A 17,020-nucleotide genomic window follows, 5' to 3' on the forward strand; every position below is an offset into this window, starting at 1 on the left:
AAGTTCAGTTCCAGGAATACAAGCGTTTAAACCTCTATCATCTTCTCTGTCAAAGGAACTCTTTTGTCAGACATATTTCTTAAGTTTGTGGTGGGTTGCCTGATGTGATGACAGGCCATGTGATTAGCCCTCTGATACACACAGGGCTAATGTGAGCAGTGAAAATTTTTTAATAAGAGATGTATAAGCTGATCATATCAAAATTGTGCGTAGGATGCTTGAATTCGTAGAAAGGAGATTGTTAGATGTGTTTTAATGATGACATGGGCTGTATATAATTCTGGCATAAAGGGGTTGTGAAATGCTCCTAAAAATAGATTGCTGTGAAAATGTTTATTATAATGATATTGACATATTCTCTAGGAAGAACAGGGCGAATGGGCCTGCTACATTTTCTACATAGAAGCCAAATACAATTCTACTTCTGTTAAATCAACTGGGGCTCTGTTAGATTTCTGCTAGTATAGAGATAATCAAATTTTGGGTAGGGGTCAGGAGAAAATTAGGCATACGTGTTCTTGTGCAGTAATTACTGTTGAAAGTGTAAATGATCCATTTATCAGCAGGACTGATAAGAGAATAACTGCTAATGTTACTTCATATGCGATTGTCTGTGCTACTACCCATAGATCTCCAATGAGTATTTTGAATCTGAAGCTCATCCAGATCAGAGGATAGAATAAAAGGCTATGCTTGATATGGCTAATATAAATAGTATGCCTACATTTATATTAATTAGTGGATAACATATGGGAAGAGGAATTCATGTAGTGAGAGCCAGGGTTAAGGTTAGCACTGGTGCAATAATAGATAAATTGATGATGTTGATGGTCATAGTGGTTCTTTAATAAATAATTGACTGCATCAGCAATGGGTTGTAATAATCCATAGGGACTGATGATGTTTGGCCCTTTCTGGATTTGTATATAGCCTAGGATTTTCCATTCAGTTAATATGAGGAATGCTATGGTGAGTAAAATTGTGTAATTTGTGAAAAAATGTAGATTATAAACATATTCTTAGGAAGAGGACTTGAACCACTGCAGATAAATGTTTCAGTTTTACATAATTACTGGACTCTGCCACCCTAACAAACCCTGTTCTACAGTAGGGTATGTATAAATTAATTGAATGCAGATTATATCATCATTAGTTTGAAGACATTTTGTATAGTAAGCCATATTTCTCTTGTCTTTTCATACTGGGAGAAATCTACATATAATAGACAGAAACCAACTGGGATGACTCCAGTCTGAGCTCAGATCAGGTAGGACTTTAATCGTTGAGCAACAGACCATTAATAGCAGTCACACCATTGAAATGTCCTGATCTAGCATCAAGTCATAACCCCTATTGTTGATATGAACTCTAGAATACAATTACACTGTTATCCCTAGTATAACTTGTTCCATTGATCAGTGTTTTAAAACAATAGGTGATAAAGCATTTTGATTAGTTGGTCTAAATTTTAATCACTGAGGTGGGTTTATTCTCCAAGGTCATCCCAACCAAAATTGTTAATTCATTGAAAGCTACATTGTCCCTTAGAGTTCAGTGGTTTACTTTTTTTTTTGATTAATTAATTAATTAAAGCTCCATTGGGTCTTCTCTTCTTATATTATTCCTGCCTCTTCACGGGAAGGTCAATTTCACTGATTAACAGAGACAGTAAAACACTGATTTGACCAGTCTTACAAGTCCTGTGTTCTGTATATATCTGTTATGTTTACTTATCTGAAGTGTCATTCAGGTCAGTGTTTTCTCATTAATTTACTGTCTGGATGATCTATTCAATGTTTACAAGTGGGGTATTGAAGTGCTTTACTATTACTTTATTGCTTTTTCTCCAGTTTATATTTGCTTTAATAATTTACATACTCTGGTATTGGGTCCATGTATATTTACACTTAAAATTGTCTCTTGATAATTTGACCCCTTTACCAGTGTATATTAACATACTTTGTCTCTTGTGACTGATTTTGATTGAAAATATGTATTATCAGATACAAGTATAGTTACTCCTGCTCTCTTTCGGCTGCCATTTCATGGAATATCTTTTTACATCCTCTCACTTTAACCTATATATGTCCCTAAAATTCAAGTGAGCCTCTTGTTGACAGCATATTGTAGGTTCTTTTTACAAATTAATTCAACCGTTTTGTGTTATTTAATTTGAGAATTTAGTCCGTTAAAGTTTAACTTAATCGTTGATAAGGACTAAAAATTACCCTTTCATTGTTTTCTGTTTTTTTACTGCTGTTGTTGTAGTTACTTTGTATTTTTTTAGTGTTGTGTGAATTCATTCTTTACCTTCTCTGTAACTACAATAGATTAACATTCTTGGTGCTGAAAAAAATAAAAACATAATTCAAGTGATAGGGTTTGAAAAGTGTTCACAGTGGGAAGGAAACCACTGTAACAATATAGACAGAACCCTTTGGAAGGATTCATCATCTTTGTACTTTTGCTGTTTCAGAGTCTGTAGTAGAGATTATTAGTGCACTACATGATGTTCTCCCCCACCTGACAAGTTCTAAATGGACTGTCTTATTAGGGAGAAGCGCACGGAAAGAAGGTTAGTGAGTCAAACTCCCCTGCCCTCTGTCAGCTGTGGGTGTAAAAGGATTTAGCTGATGCCTCCATTCTTTTTTTTTTTTAATAAATTAATTTAATTAATTAATTTATTTTTGGCTGCGTTGGGTCTTCGTTGCTGCACACGGGCTTTCTCTAGTTGTGGCAAGGGGGGGCTACTCTTCGTTGCTTTGCACGGGCTTCTCATTGCGGTGGCTTCTCTTGTTGCAGAGCACGGGCTCTAGGCACGCAGGCTTCAGTAGTTGTGTCACACGGACTCAGTAGTTGTGGCTCGCGGGCTCTAGAGCGCAGGCTCAGTAGTTGTGGCACACGGGCTTAGTAGCTCTGCGGCATGTGGGATCTTCCCGGAGCAGGACTCGAACGCATGTCCCCTGCATTGGCAGGCAGATTCTTAACCACTACACCACCAGTGAAGCCCCTCCTTAATATATTTTGAATTTATATTTCTTTCTGGTGTGAGGAAATGTTCTAAATTAATTATTTTACATGTAGCTGTCCGGTATTCCCAGCACCACTTATTGAAGAGACTGTCTTTTCTCCATTGTATATTTTTGCCTCCTTTGTAGTAGATTTATTCACCATAAGTGTGTGGGTTTTTTTCTGAGGTCTCTCTTCTATTCCATTAATCTGTGTGTCTGTTTTTGTGATTATTGTAGCTTTGTAGTCAGGGAGCATGCTCTCTCCAGCTTTGGTCTTTTTTCTCAGGATTGCATTTGCAATGTGGGTATTTTGTGGTTCTGTATTTATTTTAGGATTATTTCTTCTGTTTGTGAACAATGCCATGGGTATTTTGATAGGGATTTCTTTAAATCTGTGGATTGCTTTGAGTAATATGGTTATTTTAAAAAGATTAATTCTTCCGATCCAGGATCATGGGGTATCTTTTCATTTATTTGTGTCATCTTCAATTTCTTTCATCAGTGTCTTATACTTTTCAGGATAGAAGCCTTTCATCTCTGTGGTTAAATTTATTCCTAGGTATTTTATTGTTTTTGATACAATCATAAATTTTTTTCTTAACTTCTCTGTTAGTTTATTAGTGCAGAGAAAAATAACACATTTCTGTATATTAATTTTGTATACTTCAATGAAAATAAAATTAACAAATGGGACCTCATTAAACTTAAAAGCTTTTGCACAGCAGAGGAAACCATAAACAAGATGAAAGGATAATCCTCAGAATGGGAGAAAATATTTGCAAATGAAGCAACTGGCAAAGGATTAATCCCCAAAATATACAAACAGCTCATGCAGCTCAATATCAAAAAAACAACCCAATAAAAAAGTGGGCAGAAGACCTAAATAGACATTTCTCCAAAGAGGACATACAGATGGCCAACAAACACATGAAAAGATGCTCAGCATCACTAATTATTAGAGAAATGCAAATCAAAACTACAATGAGGTATCACCTCTCACCCATCAGAATGGCCATCATTAAAAAATCTAGAAACAATAAATGCTGGAGAGGGTGTGGAGAAAAGGGAACCCTCCTGCACTGTTGGTGGGAATGTAAATTGATACAGCCACTATGGAGAGCAGTATGGAGGTTCCTTAAAAAACTAAAAATAGAACTACCATATGACCCAGCAATCCCACTACTGGGCATATACGCAGAGAAAACTGTAATTCAAAAAGAGTCATGTACCACAGTGTTCATTGCAGCACTATTTACAATAGCCAGGACATGGAAGCAACCTAAGTGTCCATTGACAGATGAATGGATAAAGAAGATGTGGTACATATATACAATGGAATATTCCTCAGCCATAAAAAAAGGAATGAAATTGGGTCATTTGTAGAGACATGGATGGACCTAGAGAATGTCATACAGAGTGAAGTTAAGTCAGAAAGAGAAAAACAAATATCATATATTGACATATATATGTGGAATCTAGAAAAATGTTATAATCTTATTTGCAAAACAAATAGAGACACAGACATAGAGAACAAACATATGGACACCAAGGGAGGGAAGGGGGAGTGGAAAGAATTGGGAGATTGGGATTGACATATATACACTAATGATACTATGTATAAAATACATAACTAATGAGAACCTACTGTATAGCACAGGGAACTCTACTCATTGCTCTGTGGTGACTTAAATGGGAAGGAAATCCAAAAAAGAGGGGATATACGTATATGTATAGCTGATTCACTTTGCTGTACAGAAGAACTAACAACGTTATAAAGCAACTATACTCCAATAAAAATTAATGAAAAAAAGAAAAAAAATATGTATACTTCAAATTTACTGAGTTTATTTATGCTAATAATTTGTTGGTGAGATCTTTAGGGTTTTCTCCACATATTATCATGTTATCTGCAAACAATGACAGTTTACTTCCTTTACACATTAGATCCTGTTATGTATTTTTATTGTTGGGTTTTTGCTGTGGCTGGAACTACTAATTCTGTGTTGAATAGAAGTGGTGCGAGTGGGCATCCTTGTCTTGTTCCTGTGCTTAGAGGAAATGCTTTCAGCTTTTCACTGTTAAGTATGATGTTAGGTCTGCTTTTGTCATTTATACCCTTTATTTTACGTATGTATGTATGTACGTATGTATGTATTTATATATTTATTTATTTAGGCCATACCACGCAGCATGCGGGATCCTAGTTCCCTGACCACGGATTGAACCAGCACCCCCTGCAGTGGAATTGCGAATTTCTAACCACTGGGCTGCCAGGGAAGTCCCCGTCCTTCATTATAAAAAGGTATGTTGCCTCTATATTCACTTTGTTGAGAGGTTTTTGTTTTTAATTTTTAAAATTTATTTTTGGCTGCATTGGGTCTTTGTTGCTGCCTGTGAGCTTTCTCTAGTTGCGGCGAGTGGGGGCTACTCTTCGTTGTGGTGCATGGGCTTCTTATTGCGGTGGCTTCTCTTGTTGTGGAGCATGGACTCTAGGCGTGCGGGCTTCAGTAGTTGCAGCGTGCGGGCTCAGTAATTGCAGCATGCAGGCCCTAGAGCACGCAAGCTTCAGTAGTTGTGGCGCATGGGCTCTAGGGCATTTGGGCTTCAGTAGTTGTGGCACAGGGGCTCAGTAGTTGTGGCTCGCAGGCTCTAGAGCGCAGGCTCAGTAGTTGTGGCGCACAGGCTTAGTTGCTCCGCGGCATGTGGGATCTTCCCAGACCGGGGATTGAACCTGTGTCCCCTGCATTGGCAGATGGATTCTTAGCCACTGCACCACCAGGGAAGTCTCAAGAGTTTTTATCACAATTCAAATGTTGAATTTTGTTGAATTTTGCCAAATGCTTTTGCTGGAGGTATGAATATGATCATATGTTTTATCCTTTGTTCTGCTAATCTGGTGTGTCTCTTAATTGATTTGCATATACTGAATCCTTCCTGCATTGCTGAGATAATCCCATTTGATCATGGGGTATGGTTCTTCTGATGTATTGTTGAATTCAGTTTACTAATATTTTGTTGAGGATTTTTGCATCTATGTTCATCAGGGATATTGGCCTTTAATTTACCTTTTTTGGTACGTGTTTATCTGGTTTTCATATATGGGTGATGCTGGCCTCAGAGAGTAAGTTTGAAAGCATTTCTTCTTCAATTTTTTGGGATAGTTTGAGAAGGATAGATGTTAACTTTCCTTTAAATGTTTGGTAGAATTTGTTAGTGAAGCCACCTGGTCCTGGACTTTTCTTTATTGGGAGTTTTTTGATTACTAATGGTTTCATTTCTAGTAATTGATGTGTTTAGATTTTTTTATTTATCACTAACTCAGTCTTGGAAGATTTATGTTTTTAGGAATTTATCCACTTCTTCTAGGTTGTCCAATTTGTTGCTGTATAATTGTTTGTAGTAATCTCTTATGACACTTCATATTTCTGTGGTGTCTGTTGTAACTTCACCTCTTTCATTTCTGATTTATTTGGACCCTCTCTTTTTAAAAAAACATATACTACTTTTGTCTTTTATTCTTTACAGAAGCTTAATAAGCATTTGATCTACTACCCTTACTGTATGTATACTTTTTCCAGTGAGATTTTTACTTTTGTGTGTTTTCTTGTTACTATCAGTAATTAGTGAGACTTCTTTTAAGTTTAAGTAAATTGCTTCAACATTGCTTATAAGGCTGCTGTATTAGTGATGAACTCGTTTAGCTTTCCTAGTCTGGGAAACTCCTGATCTCTCCTTCAGTTCTGAATTGTAATCTTGCTGGTAGAGTATTCTTGTTGTAGGTTTTTTCCTTTTAGCCCATTGAATATATTCTGTCATTCCTTCCCGGTCTGCAAAGTCTGCTGAAAAGTCAGCTGATAGTCTTATGGGACTACTTTGCACATAACTAGATGCTTTTATCTCACTGCTTCTGTGATCCCTCTTTATCTTTAATTTTTTTGACACAAACTATAGTCTGTCTTGGTGTGGACCTGTTTGTCTTCATCTTGTTTGGGACTCTGTGTTTCCTGGACCTGGATGTCTTTTTCCTTCCCCAGGTTAGGAAAGTTATCAGTTATTATATCTTCTAATAAGTTCTCTGGCCCCTTCTCTCTTCTCCTATTTCTGGGACCCTTATAATGCTCATGTTAATATTCTTGATGTTGTCTCAGAGGTCTCTTTGCCTATAGTCTTAATTCTTTTATCTTCTTGCTCTTCAGCTTGGTTGATTTTCACTACTCTGTTTTCCATTTCACTGATCTGTTCTTCTTTTTTAAAAAATAAATATTTATTTATTTATTTTTGGCTGCGTTGGGTCTTCGTTGCTGTGCACAGGCTTTCTCCAGTTGTGGCGAGCAGGGGCTACTTTTCGTTGTGGTACATGGGCTTCTCATTGCAGTGGCTTCTCTTGTTGAGCATGGACTCTAGGTGCACGGACTTCAGTAGTTGTGGCTCGCGGGCTCAGTAGTTGTGGCACGTGGGCTCAGTAGTTGTGGCTCGTGGGCTCTAGAGCGAAGGCTCAGTAGTTATGGCACATGGGCTTAGTTGCTCCGTGGCATGTGGGATCTTCCTGGACCAGGGCTCGTACCTGTGTCCCCTGCATTGGCAGGCAGATTCTTAACCACTGCACCACCAGGGAAGTCCTGATCTTTTCTTCTGTATGGTATAATCTAATGTTGCTTCCCTCTAGTTTGTGTGAGAGTGTGTGTGTGTGTGTGTGTGTGTGTGTGTGTGTGTGTGTGTTTTAACCTCAGTTATTTTATTTTTCAGCTGTTTGCTTCTTTTTGATATTTTATTACTTTTTGTTGAAATTCTCACTATGTCCATCTATTCTTCTCCTGACTTGGGTGAGATTCTTTGTTATAATTACCTTGAACACTTTTTTTTTCCGGATAGAATCCTTATCTCTGTTTCCTCTAGTTCTTTTTCTGACCTTGTGTCTTGTTACTTCATTTGTAACATATTCCTCTCTTTCCTTAGTTTCCTAGTTCTCTGTGCATTTCTATTCCTTAGGTTCAGGTTGTTGCATTGCCGGGTCTCGGAGAAGTGGCCTCGTATAGGAGATGAGTGATAGGGCCCAGCAGCACGTTCTCCGCCGGCCAGCAGAGCCGCATGCTCCAGGGGTGTCCCCTGTGTGGGCTGCACACACCTGTCTCTTACGGCAGGGCCACCTGCTGCGCACAAGCTGGTAGGCGGTGTTGGCCCCTGGCCTAAACGGCTGTGAGGCCCTGCGGTGTGTGATTGCCGTGGCTGTGCTGGTAGCCAAGGCAGCCCTCCGTTGTGGGCGGCTGTGTGGTGCTCTGGGCGCACAGGCGGACAGGGTAGGCCCCCAGTGTGTCTGGTCGTGAGGCCTCGTGGTGCGGGAGTGCTGTGGGCATGGTGGTGGGTGGGGCAGGCCCCTGATTCTAATCAGTTCCAGGGAAGCCTCTAAAATGTTGCTTGCCAGTGTCTCAGTTCCTCGCGGGAGTCCCAGCTGCCTCTTGCCTTTCCAAGAAGCTCTGCGAGATTCGCAAGTGGGTCTGGCCCAGGTGTCTTTCACACTGCTGGCTCTGCACAGGGACTGAGAACGTGTGAGATGCGTGTGTGCCCTGTGAGAGCAAAGTCTCAGTTTTCTTTAGCCTCCAGCTTTCCTGAAAGTAAGCCCTGCAGGTTTTCAAAGCCAGACCCGCTGTGTTCTTTTCTTCCCAGGGCAGGAACCCTGGGCTGAGCAGCCTGATGCAGAGCTCAGACCCTTCCCTCCGTGTGGAGGACCTGTGCAGTTGTGATATCTTCCAGCTGTGGGTCCCTGTGCTCGAGGCGTGGGTTCCAGCTAGACTGTGTTTCCAGTCCTCCTGCCTGCCTTGTGGTTTCTCCTTCTTCATGTCTTTAGTTGTGGAAAACCTTCCCTGCTAGTCTTCAGGTCATTCTCAGCGATAATTGCCGTGTAAGTTGTTGTAATTTGGGTGTGTCCGTGGCAGGAGGGGAGCTCAGTATCTTCCTACTCTATCATCTTGATCCCCTCTCAAGAAAAAGTTTTAAAATATATGCATTTATTACTGTAAACATAACTCTTTGAATTTAATTGTTTTTCCTGTATTCCGTAAATGTAGGTACTTTGTGTTTCCAATTTTAAGACTTTTAAAACTTCCCTTTTGATTTATTCTTGTATGCATTGGCTGTTGAGGAGCTTGTTCAGTTTCTAAGGGTTCTTGAATGTTCAGTTCTTCTTAATATTGCATTTCAGTCTCATACCATTGGGGTTGGAAATGATACTTGATATGATTTCAGTCTTCTTGGATTTTTGAAGACTAGTTTTGCAGCTTAATATTTGACCTATCCTAGGAAATGTTCTATGTGTACTTAAGAAGAATGGAAATTTGCTGCTGTTGAGTGGAATGTACTACATATGTCTGTTAGTTTCACTTGATATCAAGTGTGTGTTCATGTTCAGTGTTTCCTGATTAATATTCTGTCCGGATGAGCTATACAGTGTTGAAAGTTGGGTATTGACGTTTCTTACCATTATTTAATTTCTGCACATTTTCAGCTTCATATGTGTTAATATTTTCTTTATATGTTTAGAGGCTCCAACGCTGGATACTTACATATTTATAATTGTCATAATTGATTGATGAACTAATCCCTTTATCACTTAGGATAACCGTCTTTTCTTTGAGAGGTTTGACCTAAAGTCTTTTTTGCCTGATAATAGACTAGTCAGGCAAGTATCATTTGCATGGAATATCTTTTTTCCAATCATTCAGTTTTATCCTATATATGGATTTAAAGTTAACATAAATATTTTGTACACAGTATATAATTGTACTTTTTAAAATCCACTCAGCCACCCTATGGATTATTTAAATTGAAGTATAGTTGATTTACAGTGTTACGTTAGTCTCGGGAACAACATATGGATTTAATATTTTTATAGATCACACTCACTTAAAGTTATTACAAAATAATGGCTATATTTCCCTGTGTTGTCTGATATATCCTTGTTTGTTTATTTTATACATAGGGGTATTGGATTAAGAGAAACAAACTACTATCTCTCCCTCCCCCCTTCACTCTCGCCATTGGTAACCACTAATTTGTTCTCTGTGAGTATTTCTATTTTGTTATATATATTCCTTTCTTGCATTTTTTAGATTCCACATAGAAGTGAAAACATAGAGTGTTTGTCTTTCTCTAACTTATTTCACTAGGTATAAATATTCTAGGCCCATCCACATTGTTGCAAGTGGCAGAATTCTATTTTTGCTTTTTAAAGGCATCTCCATATTGTTCTCTATAGTGTGCCTCTTACCATTTTACATCCCACCAACAGCATAGGAGGGTTCCCTTTTCTCCACACCCTCTCCAGTATTTATTGTTTGTAGACTTTTTGATGATGGCCATTCTGACTGGAGATAGGTGATACCTCATAGTTTTGATTTGCATGTCTCAAATAATTTGAGATGTTGAGCATCTTTTCATGTTTTTTTTTTAAAGTGTGAGAAAAAGTTACAGTTGAAATTGGCTTTTTGGAAGTCTTACCATTTTGAATTTTTTTTTAATACCTACCACAGGACATTTTTTGAGGGCAGGTGTCATTTACACCCTAGCAGTCCTTGCGAATATTAAGTGCCCATAAGCACATGTTTTAAAGTTGCTGTTGTGGAAATGGCCACAGGTGGTAGGATTTATTCGTGCTCCACTCTGATTACTCGGGTAAACAGAGCCATTGTGGAAGTTGGGTTCCTGGGTTGTACATTAGTGTGCACTGTGCCAGAACAAACACCCAAAGTCTTGTGTCTCATTACTTCTTGTTTTTTGTTAATTTTTATTTTTTATTAGAGTAGAGCTGATTTACAACATTGTGCTTGTGGTAGGCGTACAGAATCTTGTTCAGTTATATATATTCATATGTCTATTCACCTTCGGATTCTTTTTCCATATAGGTTATTAGAGAGTGTTGAGTAGACTTCCCTGTGTTATACAGTAGGTTCTTGTTGATTATCTATTTTATATATATTAGTGTGTATAGGTTTTTCCCAACATCCTAATTTGTCCCTTCCCCCAACCTCTCCCATTGGGTAACCATAAGTTTCTTTTCTAAGTCTGCAAGTCTGTTTCTCTCTCTCTCTTTTTTTTTGGCTTCACTGTGCGGCATGCAGGATATTAGTTCTCCCAACACGAGGGATCAAAGCTGCGCCCCCTGTAGTGGAAGCTCGGATTCTTAACTATTGGACCACCAGGAAAGTTTCTGTTTCTTTCTTGTAAATTAGTTCATTGGTATCAATTTTTAAATTCCACCTATAAGTGGTATCATGATATTTGTCTTTCTCCTTCTGACTTACTTCACTTAGTATGATCATCTCTAGGTCCATCTATATTGCTGCAAATGGCATTCTTTAATTCTTTTTCATTTCTGAGTAATATTTCATTGTGAACGTGTACCTTTTCTTCTTTACCCATTCATCTCTCGATGGACATGTTGTTGCTTCCAGGTCTTGGCTGTGGTAAATGGCGCTGCAGTGCATGTTTAGTTGCGTGTATCTTTTCCAATTCTGGTTTTCTCTTGATATATGCCCGGAGTGGGACTGCCATATCCTATAGTAGCTCTGTTTTTATCTTTTCAAGTCACCTCCATACTGTTCTCTACAGAGGCTGTTACCACCTTAGATCCCACCAGAAGCACGGGAGGGTTCCCTTTTCTCTAAGCCCCCTCCAGCATTTATGGTTTGTAAACTTTTTGATGATGGCTATTCTGACTGGTGCAGGTGATACCTCGTTGTAGTTTTGATTTACACGTCTGTAATATATCGTGATGGTGAGCATCATTTCATGTGCTTTTTCTTTTTTTAAAAACTCTGTGAGTAAAATTTACCTGTTGAGATTGGCTTCTGGAAAGTCTGCCCTGTTTTGGCTTTTTTTTGCTGTTACCTACCCCAGATCATTTATTGAGGTCAGGGGTCATTTACAACCCTGCAGTCTTTGTGAATATTCAGTGCCCATAAGCACTGGTTTTAAAGTTGCTGTTGCAGAAAAGATCCACAAGGCGGCAGGATTTCTCGTGCTCGACTCTGGTTACCTTGGTAACGAGAGCCTTAATGGAAGTCATGTTTCAGCGTTGTACATTAGAGTGGAGTGTGCCAGAACAAATACCCAAAAGCTTGTGTCTCATTACTTCTTGTTTTATTTTAAATTTAATGCTTATTTCTTATTGGACTAAAGTTGATTTACAATGTTGTGTTTGTTGTAGGTGTACAGAATCTTCTTGTTATACATATACATATATCTATTCATCTTCAGTTTCTTTTCAGATATAGGTTATTATAGAGTGTTTAGTACACCTCCCTTGCTATACAGTAGGTCAATGTTGATTATCTATTTTATATGTATTAGTGTGTGTATGTTCATCCCAACCTCCCAATTTATCCCATCCACCCACCTTTCCCTTTTGGTAACTATAAGTTTGTTTTCCAAGTCTGTGCATCTGTTTCACTTCTATAATTTAGTTCATTAGTATCAATTTTTACATTCCTCCTGTAAGTGATAGCATATATTTGTCTTTCTCTTTCTGACTTACTGCACTTACCATGATTATCTTTAGGTCCATTTATGTTGCTGCAAACAGCACTATTACATTCTTTTTCATGGCTGAGTAATATGCCATGGTGTACGTGTATCGCTTCTTTTTTATCCATTCATCTGTCAGTGGACATTTTAGATGCTTCCAGGTCATGGCTGTTGTAAAGAGTGCTGCAGTGTACGCTTGGGTGCATGTATATTTTCAAATACTGGTTTTCTCCAGATACGCTCTTAGGAGTGGGACTGCAGGATCGTATGGCAGCTCTATTTTTACCTTTTAAAGGCACTTTCATACTGTTCTCTATAGTGGCTGTTACCATTTCCATCCCAAGAGCAGCATAGGAGGGTCCCCTTTTCTCCACCCCCCACTCCAGCATTTATTGTTTGAGGATATTGTGATAATGGTCACTCTGACTGCTGCAAGGCTTTGATTTGCATGTCTCTAGTAATTCGCGATATTGAGCATCATTTCATGTGCTTTTTAAAAAAATCATTTTGAGTAGTATTTGCCTGTTGATACCATCTTCATGAAAGTCTGCGATTTTTAGGGGTTTTTTTTGTTTTTTTTTTGTTTTTTTTTTTTTTAAAGAATACTTACCCCAGAAATGTTTTGAGGGCTGGTATCTTTCACAGCCCAACAGTGCTTGTGAATATTAAGTCCCCACAAGCAATAGTTTTAAAGTTGCTGTTGCGGGAAAGGGCCACAAGGCGGCAGCATTTCCTCCAAGACCAACTCTGGTTACCCAGGCAACCAGAGCCGTTGTGGAAGTCGGGTTCCTGGATTGTACATGAGTGTGGAATATGCCAGAACAAACACCCAAAAGGTCGTATCTCATCACTTCTTGTTTTTTTTTTCTAATTTAAGTTTTATTTTTTCTTTGAGTAACAGCAGTATACAATGTTCTGTGTTTTGTAGGTGTACAAAAGTTTTTCATTTATACATACAAACATATCTATTCATTTTTGGATTCTTTTCCCTTATAAGTTATTCCGGAGTGTTGAGCAGACCTACCTTGGTATACTTAGGTCCCTGCTGATTATAGAATTTATACGTAATAGTTTGTATTTGTTAGTCCCAGCCTCCTAATTTATCCCTTTCCCACATCTTTCCCCCTTGGTAAGCATAAGTTTTTGTTTTCTAAGTCTGTGAGACTTTTTCTGTTTTGTCAATTAGTTCATTGGTGTGAATTTTCAGATTCCACCTATAAGTGATATTACATGGTACTTTTCTTTTTGATTCTCACTTACTTCACTTAGTATGATTATCTCTAGGTTTGTCTATGTTCCTGCAAATGGCATTATTTCATTCATTGTCAGTCCGAGTAATATTCTGTTGTGTACTTGTACCACTTCTTTATCCATTCATCTGTCGATGGATATTTTGGTTGCTTCAAGGTCTTGGCTATTGTAAGTGGTGCTGAAGTTCACATTTGGGTGCAAGTTTTCTGTCAAATTCTGATTTTCTCTGGATATACTCTTAGGAGTGGGACTGCCGGATCATACGGTAGCTGTATATTTACCTTTTAAAGGCACTTCCATATTGTTCTCTACAGTGGCTGTTACCATTTACATCCCACCTGCAATATAGGAGGGTCCCTTTTTCTCCAACCCAATCCAGCATTTATTGCTTGTAGACATTTTGATAATGGCCATTCTGACTGCTGTGAGGTGATACTTTGTTGTAGTGTTGATTTGCATGTCTTTAATGATTTGTGATATTGAGAATCATTTCATGGGCTTTTTTTTTTTAAACAGTGTGAGTAGTATTTACCTGTTGATATTGTCTTCATGAAACTCTGACCTATTTTGGTTTTTTTTTTAGAATACTTAACCCCAGAAATTTTTTGAGCGCTGTTATCTTTCACAGCCCAGCGGTGCGTGTGAATATGAAGTCCCCATTAGTGATAATTTTAAAGCTGCTGTTGCAGGGAATGGCCACAGGGCGGCAGCGTTTCTTTCAAGACCAACTCTGGTTCGTGTTTTGGGGTTATAAATTAGAGTGAAATGTGGCAGAACAAACAACCAAAGCTTCTGTCTCATCACTTCTTTTTTTTAAACTTTTATTTTTTGGGCAGTAACAGTGATATACAATGTTCTGTGTTTTGTAGGTGCCCAGAATCTTTTTCATTTATGTATAGACATACATCTACTCATCTTTAGATTCTCCTTCCTTATAGGTTATTCCAGAGTGTTGAGCAGACCTACCTTGGTATACTTAGGTCCCTGCTGATTATCGAATTCATACGTCATAGTTTGTATTTGTTAATCCCAGCCACTTAATTTACATTTCCCCACTTTTTTCCTCTTTGGTAAGCATAAGTTTATTTTTTAAGTCTGTGAGACTTTTTCTGTTTTGTCAATTAGTTCATGGTTGTGAATTGTTAGATTCCACCTATAAGTGATGTCATATGATACTTGTCTTTCTGATTCTGACTTACTTCACTTACTGTGAATATCTCTAGTTTCATCTGTGTTCCTGCAAATGGCATTATTTCATTCTTTGTCATGCGGGAGTAGTATTCCATTGTGTGCATGTACCAATTCTCCTTAATCCATTCATCTGGTGATGGACATTTGGGTTGCTTCCAGGTCTTTGCTATTGTAAGCGGTGCTGTAGTGCACATTTGTGTGCATGTTTCATTTGGAATTCTTTTTTCCTCTGGATATGCTCTTAGGAATGGGACTCCCAGATCATATGGTAGCTGTATTTTGACCTTTTAAAGGCACTTCCCTTTTGCTCCCTGTATTGGCTGTTACCATTTACATCCCACCTGAAACACAGGATGCTCCACTTTTCGCCTCACCCACTCCAGCATTTATTGTTTGTAGATATTTTGAAAATGGCCATTATGACTGCTGCGAGGTGATACCTCCTTGTAGTTTTGATTTTCATGACTGTAATAATTCATGATATTGAGCATCATTTCATGTGCTTTTTGTTTTTTTAAACAGTGTGAGTAGTAATTACCTTTTGATAGTGTCTTCATGAAAGTCTTCCCTTCTTTAAAAACAATTTTTTTTTGATTACTTACCCCTGGAATTTTTTTGAGGGCTGGTGTCTTTTATAGCCCTGCAGTCCTTGTGAGTATTAAGGCCGCATAAGCAATCATTTCAAAGTTGCTGTTTCAGGAAACGGCCACAAGGAGGCAGGATTTCTTCGGAGCCCAGTTACGGTCACTGGCAAGCAGAGCCTTAGTGGATGTGGCATTTTGGGGCTGCAAATTGGGGTGGAATGTGCCGGAACAAACACTGAAAGGCTTGTGTCTCATCACTTCTTGCTTTCTTTTCAATTCAGTTTCTATTTTTTATTGAAGTAACAGTGATACACAATGGTGTGTGTGTTGTAAGGGCAGAGAATGTTTTTAGTTTCTACATAAGCATATGTCTGTTCTTCATTGGAGTCCTTTCCCGTATAGGTTATTACAGAGTGTTGGGTGGACCTCCCTTGGTACACCTCAGTCCTTGTTGATCATCTGTTTTACATGTAATATGTAATCCCAACTATCTACATTATGGCTTCCACACATCTGTCCCCTTTGGTAACCATAAGTTTGTTTTTGAAGTCTGTGAGATAGTTTTGTTTTGTCAATTAGTTCCTTGGTGTAAATTGTTAGATTCCACCTATAAGTGATGTCATATGATACTTGTCTTTCTAATTCTGACTTATGTCACTTAGTATGATTCTCTCTAAGTTTATCTAGGTTCCTGCAGTTGGCATTATTTCATTCATTTACATGGTTGATTTGTATTCCATTGCCTACATGTACCACTTCTTTATCCATTCATGTCTCGATGGACATTTTGGTTGCTTCCAGGTCTTGGCTATGGTGCATGGTGCTGCAGTGCACGTTTGGGTGCATGTTTTTTTTCCATTCTGGATTCTGGTGTATGTACTCTTAGGCGCCAGACTGCTGGATCATATGATATCTCTATTTTTAACTTGTAAAGACACCTCCATACTATTCTCTATAGTGGCTTTTACCATTTCCATCCCACCAGCACCATAGGAAGGTTCCCTTTTTCCATGCCTTCGCCACCATTTATATTTTGTAGACCTTTTGATGATGGCCATTCAGACTGGGGCGAAGTGAAACCTCATTCTAGTTTTGATATGCATGTCTCTAGCAATTCAAAATATTGAGCATCTTTTCATGTGCTTTCTTTTTCTTTTAAACAGTCTGAGTAGTATTTACTAGTTGACAGTGTCTTCTGGATAGTCTGCCCTGTTTTTAATTATTTTCGATTACTTAACCCTGGACATTTTTGGATGGCAGGTATCATTGAGAGCCCGGCAGTCCTGGTGAATATATGAAGTGCTCGTAAGCAATCGTCTTCAGGTTGCTATTGCGGGAAATGGCCACAAGGCGGCAGGATTACCTCCTGCCCATCTCTGGTTACCCAGGCAACCAGAGCCTGAGGGCATCTCCTCTTTGGCGGTTGTCAATTAGAGCGGAATGTGCCAGGACCAACACCCAACA

General features: G+C 38.6%; 1 long non-coding RNA gene across 1 annotated transcript in view; it reads left to right on the top strand.

The window, feature by feature from the left end:
- The window catches only part of LOC132376911 (uncharacterized), a 192,191-nt gene that overhangs the window by 26,779 nt on the left and 148,392 nt on the right, over positions 1 to 17,020 (top strand). The window contains exon 7 of the long non-coding RNA XR_009506462.1: positions 5,187 to 5,313. This is a non-coding gene — a long non-coding RNA (uncharacterized LOC132376911). The remainder of the gene's footprint in view (positions 1 to 5,186; positions 5,314 to 17,020) is intronic.

The sequence above is a fragment of the Balaenoptera ricei genome, chromosome 13 (genome assembly GCF_028023285.1).
Source record: "Balaenoptera ricei isolate mBalRic1 chromosome 13, mBalRic1.hap2, whole genome shotgun sequence".
NCBI lineage: Eukaryota > Metazoa > Chordata > Mammalia > Artiodactyla > Balaenopteridae > Balaenoptera > Balaenoptera ricei.